General features: G+C 35.6%; 1 non-coding gene across 1 annotated transcript; it reads left to right on the plus strand.

Moving 5' to 3' along the window:
• The first annotated feature begins 8,321 nt into the window (after nt 1-8,321).
• LOC144242133 (U6 spliceosomal RNA) lies at nt 8,322-8,428 on the plus strand. Its single transcript, XR_013338304.1, has one exon. It is a non-coding gene; the product is annotated as a U6 spliceosomal RNA (small nuclear RNA).
• Nucleotides 8,429-9,079: the final 651 nt, after the last annotated feature.

The following is a 9,079-nucleotide window of genomic DNA, read 5'->3' on the forward strand; positions in this document are numbered from 1 at the left end:
GGGACAAAAGAGTCTTTGTGGAAGTTCAGGTTTCCAATGGAAAAGGTCTGGCACAGTGTTGGAACAATGTTTGAGTTTAGATGCACTGGAAATGGTAAGAGGAAAAGTATGACTTTACCCACATCAATCCTCCTCCGAGGTGTCACCCTCAGCACCAAGAGGGATCTTGTTGTTCTGTAATTTTTTCCACTTAAATACCTCACATTCAATAATTGTTAACTCATCTATGCAGAAAATCAATAAGGAAATCTTTGACTTAAACTACACTTTAGACCAAATTTACCTGACAGATGTAAACAGAGCATTCCAGACAGCAGAAGCAGAATACACATTCTTCTCAAATACACATGAGACACTCCCCAGGATAAATTATATGATAGTCACAAAACAAGTCTTAGCAAATTTAAGAAGACTGAAATCATACCAAGGATATTTTCCAGCCATAATTGTATAAAACTAGAAATCAGTAACAAAAGGAAACTTGGAAGACTCCAAATACGTGAAAATTAAATGACATACTCCTGAACAAGCAATGTGTGCAATAAAAAGGGAAATAAAAAAATATAAAATAAAAAATATATTAAGAGAAATGAAAATAGAAGTTGAACATACAAAACTATAATGTGCAGCAAAAGTAGTTCTCAAAGGGAATTTTATTGTCATAAATGTCTACATCAAGAAACAGTAAAGATCTCAAATAAAGAACCTAACTTTTCACCATAAAAAAAAAAACAGAAAGACAGAACAAACTAAGCCCAATTTAGAAGAAATAACAGAGATCACAGCAAAAATAAAGACCAGAAAAACAATTTTAAAAATCAATGAAACTAAAAGTTGGTGTTATTAAAAGATTAAAAATATAACAAATTTCAGCTTTAATAACTAATACAAAATAGAGAAAACTCAAATAAATAAAATTAAAAATGAAAGAGGAGGAATTACAACCAATATCACAGAAATACAACAATCATAAGAGACTAGAGACTACTATGAACAAGTATATGCCAGCAAATTGGATAAGTCAGAAGGAATGTATAAATTCCTAGATTCATAACCCAACCAAGACTGAATCATCAAAAAGTAGCAAACCTGAACAGAGCAATAATGCCTAAGGAAATTGAATCATACCCCCCCCACAAATAATCCTAATAAAGAAAAGCCCAGGACTAGATGGCTTCATCGGCAAATTCTACTAAACTTTAATGAATTAATACCAATTCTCAAACTTATCCAAAAAATTAAAGAGGAGTGAACACTCCCAAACTCATTAATGAAGGCAACTTTATCTTGATATCAAAGTGAGATGAGGATATCACAAAAAAGAAAACTATAGGCCTATATACTTGATGAATATAATTTTCAACAAAATTTTAACCAATTACATTCAACAGTATAGGGGCTCCTGGGTGGCTCAGTTGGTTGGGCGGCCGACTTTGGCTCAGGTCATGATCTCACAGTTCATGGGTTTGAGCCCCACGTTGGGCTCTGTGCTGACAGCTAGCTCAGAGCCTGAAACCTGTTTCAGATTCTGTGTCTCCCTCTCTCTTTGACCCTCTCCTCACACTGTCTCTCTCATAGAAATAAATAAAAAACATTTAAAAAATAAATAAATTCAACAGTATAAAAAGATCATATACTATGATCAAATAGGATGTATTTCTGGGATGCAAGGATCATTTGACACATGCAAATCAATGAATGTGATACACCACATTAATAGATTGAAAGTTGTCTTTCATATCCTATCATATCAATCTTTCATATCATATCAGATCAATCATAATCATATAATTATCTTGATGCAGACAATACATTTGACAAAACTCAACCTACTTTCATGAAAATACTCTCAACAAAATGGGGTGAGAAAGAATATATTTCAACATAATATGGCCATATATGACAAGTTCATAACTAACATTATACTTAACAGTGAAAAGTTGATTACTTTTTCTCTAAGATCAGGAAAAAGGCAAGGGTCCTCACTCTCACCTCTCCTATTCAACATAGTACTGGAAGTCCTAGCCAGAACAATTAATTAGGCAAGAAGAAGAAATAAAAGGCAACCAATTGTAAAGGAAGAAGTAAAATTCTCTTTGTAGATGATATAATCTTATGCATAGAAATCCTAAAGACTCCACCAGAAACCTGTTATAACTATAAATTCAGTAAAGCTGTAGGATTCAAAATGAACATACAAAACTCAATTGCATTCCTACATACTAACAGTAAAAATATCTGAGAGAGAAAAAAGAAATCAATTCTACTTATGATGGCATCAAAAAAATACTTAGGAATAAATTTAACCAAGGAAATGAAAGATCTGTACATTGAAACTATAAGACTTTGATGAAAAAATTGAAGAATAAAAAAATAAATAGATCTTCTGTCTTCATGGTTTGGAAGAATTAATATTGTTAAAATATCTGTATATCCCAAAGCTATCTAGAGATTTCAATTTTTTAATGTTTTTTTTTATTTTTTTAGAGAGAGAGACTGAGAGAGAGAGAGAGAGGCAGAGAGAGACAGAGAGAGAATGAGTGAAAGAGAGGCAAAGAGAGAGGGAGTCACAGAAACCGAAGCAGGCTCCAGGCTCTGAGCTGTCACCACAGAGCAGGATGCAGGGCTCGAAACCATGGACCATAAGATCATGACCTCAGCTGAAGTATGGCTGTTAATTGACTGAGCTATCAAGGTGCCCCAGATTCAATGCAATTCTTATCAAAAATTCCAATGGCATTTATCACAGAAAGAGAAAAAAAATTCTAAATATTTGTATGGAACCACAAAAGACCCTGAATAGCCAAAGTAATCATGAAAGTAGGAAAAAAATGGAGGCATCACACTTACTCATTTCAAACAATATTAGAAAACTATATGCTTTGAAAAACTATGGTACTGTCATAAAAACAGACAGACCAATGGAACAGAATGAAGAGCTCAAAAATAAACCCTCTTATATAAAGCCAACAAATATATAACGAGAGGCAAGGATACTCAATGGCAAAGGATGACCCCCTACGTCAACGGCATAGGAAAAACTGGATAATCACCAAAAAAAAAAAAAAATGAAATTGAACTCTTACATTACACCACTCTAATTTGAAATGGATTACAGACTTAAATATAAGACTTGAAAGTACAAAACTTGTAGAATAAGAGGGTCAAAGTATCTTGACATTAGTATTGCCAATGATTTTTGAATATGACACAAAAAGCAGAGACAACTAAAGCAAAATTAAATAAATGAGACTACATCAAACTAAAAAGCAAAAGAAACAACCAACAAAATGAAAAAAAAACAATGAATGGGAGAAAATATTTGAAAATCATATATCTGATAAGTGTTTAATATAAAAAATATAGAAGGAACTCATACAACTCAAAAGGAAATAAAAACAATTTTACTTAAGAATGCCAGAGGGACTGAGTAGTCTTTCCTCCAAAGTCCCTATATAAATTTCCCACAGATTTGAAAAGATTCTCAACATCATTGATCAGTAGAGAAATGCAACTCAAAACTGCAGTATCACCCACACCTGTTAGAATGGCTAGTATCAAAAAGGCAAGAGATAAGTTTTGGCAAGGAGGTGGTGAAAAGGGAACCCTTATGTACCATTGGTAGGAATGTAAATGTTTACAACCATGATAGAGTATGATGATTACTCAAAAAATTAAAAATAGAAGTATCTCATGATGGAGCTAAGAGTTCTATACCCTAGTTCTGAAATTTGTGTGTGGTGGGGGATAGTTTGCAACATCCAGGTCTTCCTACCAGGTGGGTGTCCTATAATTCAGTTCAATTCTGACACTACCAGGAATTAGCATCAGATTCCACTGGTTAAGTGCTCAGTCCTATAAGACTGCCCTCTACTTCACACCAGTTGCAAGCCCAGGTTTCACCTGTGTTTCAAACAAATGGGCTACAGATTGGAGGTTCCCACACCCCCCCACCCCGGGTTCAATTAATTTGCTAAAACAGCCCACGGAACTCAGGAAATCCACTAGATGACCAGCTTATTACCAAGGATATTAAAGGATACAAATCAATAGCCAGATGAAGAAATATATAGGGCAAAGTCCTGAACAAAGGAGTTTCTGCCTTTCAGAGTTTGGGGCCTGGCATGTTGGCATGTGTAATCTTACGGTAATCCTGAAGCTCTCTGAACACCCTCCTTTGGAGTTTTTATGGAGGCTTCATTACATAGGCATGATTGATTAAATTACTGGCCATTGGTGATTGATTTAACCTCCAGCCATTCTCCCCTCTCAGAAATCAGGGTGTAGGACTCAAAGTTCTAATCCTCTCTTCATGACTGATCCGCTGGCAACAAGCCTCATATTTAAGGCATTTCCAAAAGTCATCTCATTAACATAAACTCATTTGTGGTTGAAAGGTGCTTGTTACGGATAATAAGATACACATTTCACTTTTATAGCTTTGAAGCATTTTCAGGGACTGATGACAAGAGACTAAATATTACAGCAAAAGATGCTCCCATTGCTCATATAGGCTCAGGATATTTCAAGGGTTTGGGGAGATGTGAGCTGGGAATGGTGGATGAAGACCACATATATATCTGAGACCTATATTATGCACATCTGAATGGTCTGTACATAGATGTTTATAGCAGCATATAATCGCCAAACTTAGAAACAACCAAGATGTTCTTCACTAGGTGAATGAATAAAAAAACATGGTAAATCCAGACAATGGGATATGATTCAGCACTAAAACAAATAACAAAACAAAAACAAAAAAACTATCAAGACGTTTATTTAATGTTATGGAGGAAACTTAAATGCATACTACTAGGTGAAAGAAGCCAATCTAAAAAGGCTACAGACCATATGATTCCAACTATATGATATTCTGGAAAAGGCAAAAGTATGGAGACAGTAAAAAAGATAACTAGTTGCCAGGAATTATGGGAGAGAAAAGAACGAATAGGTAAGCCATAGATTCTTAAGGATCATGAAACTACTCTGTATGATGCTATAATGGTGGATGCATATCATTATACATTTGTCCAAATCCATAGAATGTACAACACCGAATGAACTCTAGTGTAAACTATGGACTTTGAGTGATAGTGATGCCACAATGTAAGTTTGTCAATTGTAATAAATCTACACTCTGGTGGGGGATGTTGATGATGGGGGAGGCTCTCTGTGTGTGTGTGTGTGTGTGTGTGTAGGGTTATATGGGAGACCTCCATATTTTGTGCTCTATTCACTATAAAACTAAACTCTCTAAAAATTAATCCTATTAATTTTTTAAAAAATTTAAGTAAGGTTAAGAAATCAGGAGAAACATTGTAATGTTTGTATTATACTGTACAGGTGGGTGGGAAGTCTCCCTCCACTTGATAGCAAAGTGTTAGAGGCAGAGATTAATGAGTCAAAGCTAATTAAAGAAGTAATTGCTTCTGGGGATATACCCTAGGTAGGGAGGTAACTGTTTTTGAGGCTAAAAATATCATGGCTTAATAAAATAAAATTGCACAACTGAAAGGTAAGTAGAACAATAAAATGCCAAACATATTAAAATGTACTCTGTTTATTAGAAAAATAAATCGTATTCTGGAGTTCAATAAAAACCTAATTAAGGATTTTGGCTGGGCTTCACTATTGTTGCAACTATTGTTGCTTATTAATTGTTCTCTGGGGTCCAAAGATCTCTTTACAGCTGGGGATATCTGAGACCCTAAATTTCCTAGAGCAAGAGTAATTGGATATAAGGTTTAAAAATTTTTTGAAAATATCCAAAACACTAATGAAAATTGCACCTCTATTCAAGCGCCGGCTGTACAGACTAATTAAAACATTGGATTCCTTTGCTTTAGGGGTAGAATTATACCTATCCACTGTGGGGAAACTGGCTCGCTCAGATATTTGTTATTTGTCTTCTATTAATAAAAAGGGGAAACAAATTATTCCCTGAACAGTGCAGTTTGGCAGTCAAGATTTTTCTAAACATGGGATTCATTCATGTGTGGGCATAACCAAGGGAGTATTAAATAGTGGGAATATTTCTAAAATTCTCTTAAAACTTCTGGTTCAAATTTTACGTCACTCAGATCCTTCCAGCCACTTCTCATCCTGTTGGTTTCCTAGATGCTACAGTCTTGTTCACATGAGTGAAATTTCAGTAAAAGATTATTAAATAGTGAGTAATTTAGATTAAGCAAGTACTATCAAGATGATTACTCTGTTGTATAGGTGTACTTCTAGTTCTAAATTATTTGGACTGCTTATTCAAGTCATCCAACATCTTACTGTATAAAGGCTATCCCTTCTGTTTCTGTGAACAGGTTTATGTAAGTTTACCATACACAGTAATATTTGGTCAGAAGTGCTCATTGATTTTATTTAAAAAAATTTTTTTAACATTTATTTTTGAGAGAGAGACAGAGTGCAAGCAGGGAAGGGGGATAAAGAGAGAGGGAGACACAGAATCTGAAGCAGACTCCAGGCTCTGAGCTGAACACATAGCCCAACATGGGACCCGAACTCATAAACCATTAGATCATGACCTGAGCCGAAGTCAGACACTTGACCGACTGAGCCACCTAGGTGCCCCCATCTCATTGATTTTGTTTTAGATATAACCTGAGTACTTCAACCAGAGGCCGGACACACTTACCAAACAACAACAGCACCAAAAACAAACAAACAAACAAAAAACCTTGTCCTTAGCAAAGATCTTAAATTAACACTTTGCACTCTATCAATGTCTTCTGTCTTTACCAGAAGAAGGACTAAAACAAAAGGAAACAAAAGAAAACAGCAGTTACATTATATCATGGTCAACTGATTCTTATAAAAATCATTGTATAGAGTTGAAAGCCTTTTCACAATACTTTACCTCTTTGTTTCTCTATAGGGAGTAGAGATACTTTTATTCTGATCTTGATATTCCCACTGCTCTGAACTTGACATATCCGTCTGCCATTACTTCATCTGGTCTGTGACTCTTAATCAGAAGGTTCATTAACTGATGATTTAGTTGATAAACATTGATTCATCCTCTGTTACTTCATTAAGCTCACCCACCAGTCCACAGAGATTTATTTTCTACCATGTCGTTATTCACCTGTAAAATCTCTGGTCTCCAGCTTCAAAAAGTGCTTTGTAATTTACATACATTTCATTGTCCTATTTTTTTCACTCATTCAAAACACCTGATAGAGTTTTCTTTCCTTTTCTTTTCTTTTTTCTTTTTGCAACAGAACACCAGCAACTTCGCACTGAGATCTTTCTTTTTAATTTGCAGTAGCTCCTTCAAAGAGGAGGTGTTTTCCCCACATTGGTTCTTGTCCAGGGGAGGACAAGGTTCATTTTGTTTAACTGTGATTCTTTGGTGTAAGTTTCCTCAGTGGTTCTGTGTCAGGAAAGAAAAATAATCCAGAGCATGTATCACCTCACAATTTACAGTTCTGTTTGGGGATCAAAATATGATCTTTTACAGCAAATGCTAAGTTGGAAAAAATCAGTTCTCCAATTGACAAACCAAAGAATTCCAGATGTTCCCCAATGAGAAAGAAACTGGGCCATCAAGTATGAAGTGAAAAAGTGCTATCTTTTCTCTCTTTGCAAAACTCTTCGCTGTAGAGCTCTGTTGTTGAAAGGAAGAGCTTATGTAGATTCCTGTGTGATTCAGCTTTCCTACCTCTCTGTTATGAGAATCTTGTTTTTATTTAAGATTTATGAAATATAAATGACATGCTATGATTATCAGAGACAATACATGTAAACAAGATATCCTAATCTTGGTAAGAAGAATCACCAACGAAATGGGAGATTGAAATCCCATAGCTGTTTGTTTGTTTGTTTGTCTGACTTTTTTTCAGCTTTGAGATATAATTGATGTAAAACATTAGTAAGTTTAAGATATTGATGTGATGATTTGATATGTATACGTACTGAGAAATGTTTGCCACAATAAGGTTAGTTAACACATTCTTTACCTCACATAATTACCATTTTGTTGTTGTTTTTAAGGGGAGAATATTAAAGCTGTATTCTCATATCCATTTGCCCATAGCTTTTTTAGTATTTTATTTTATTTTTTATTTATATTTTATTTGAGAGACAGAGCACAAGAGTGTGGAAAAGGGATACAGAGAGAGAGCCAGAGAGAGAAAGAGAGAGAGAGAGAGAGAGAGAGAGAGAGAATCATAAGCAGGCTCCACGCTCAGCGTGGAACCCAATGCACAATTCCATCCCACCTCCCTGGGATCCTGACCTGAGCCAGAACCAAGAGTCAGTCGCTCAACAGACTGAGCCACCCAGGCATGGCTTTTTAAACAAAAGAGTAAGTGCTCACCTGGGCACCACATATACTAAACTTGGAATGATACAGAGAAGATGAGCAAGGCCACAGCACAAGGATGACACACAAATTCATGAAATGGTCCATATGTTTAAGCATTGGGTGATGTATGGAAGTGTTGAATCACTATATTATACACCTGAAAGTAATACAGCACCGTATGTTAACCATACTAGAATTTTAAATTAAATGAAAATAAATTTTAAAAAATAAGCAAGAAAGTAAATCACAAGGGCAAGATCACTTCCAGGATCTATGATAAGATGAAAATCTGTCTGGATTTTCATCCAATGGAACAATGGAGAAGGTTATTCAAAGCACCAGAGAGAGATGCATTCTAACAGGTATGCAAGAAAAATGAATAAAAAGGGATGGGGGTGATGCAAAGGACTGAAGACCCAGGAGAAAGAATGAGGAATTAAATTTAATCCAGCCCAGGGGCACCTGGGTGGCTGAGTCAGTTAAACGTTGGACTCTTGATTTCAGCTCAGGTCATGATCTTGAGGTTCATGAGATTGAGCCCTGCATTGAGCTCTGTGAGGGGAGCAGAGCCTGCTCAGGATTCCCTCTCCCTCTCTTTCTCTGCTCCTTTCACAGATTTTCTGTCTCTCTGTCTCTCTCAAAGTGAATGAATGAATGAATGAATGATCCATCCCAAATAAGGAATCTCACTAGCCTTTTCCTGTTCATTCTCCACAAAACAAGATCAGAGCCTAGGATATTATCTTTGGAATAAATGAGACC

This window comes from Crocuta crocuta, unplaced genomic scaffold, assembly GCF_008692635.1.
Source record: "Crocuta crocuta isolate KB4526 unplaced genomic scaffold, BGI_CrCroc_1.0 scaffold352, whole genome shotgun sequence".
Taxonomy (NCBI): domain Eukaryota; kingdom Metazoa; phylum Chordata; class Mammalia; order Carnivora; family Hyaenidae; genus Crocuta; species Crocuta crocuta.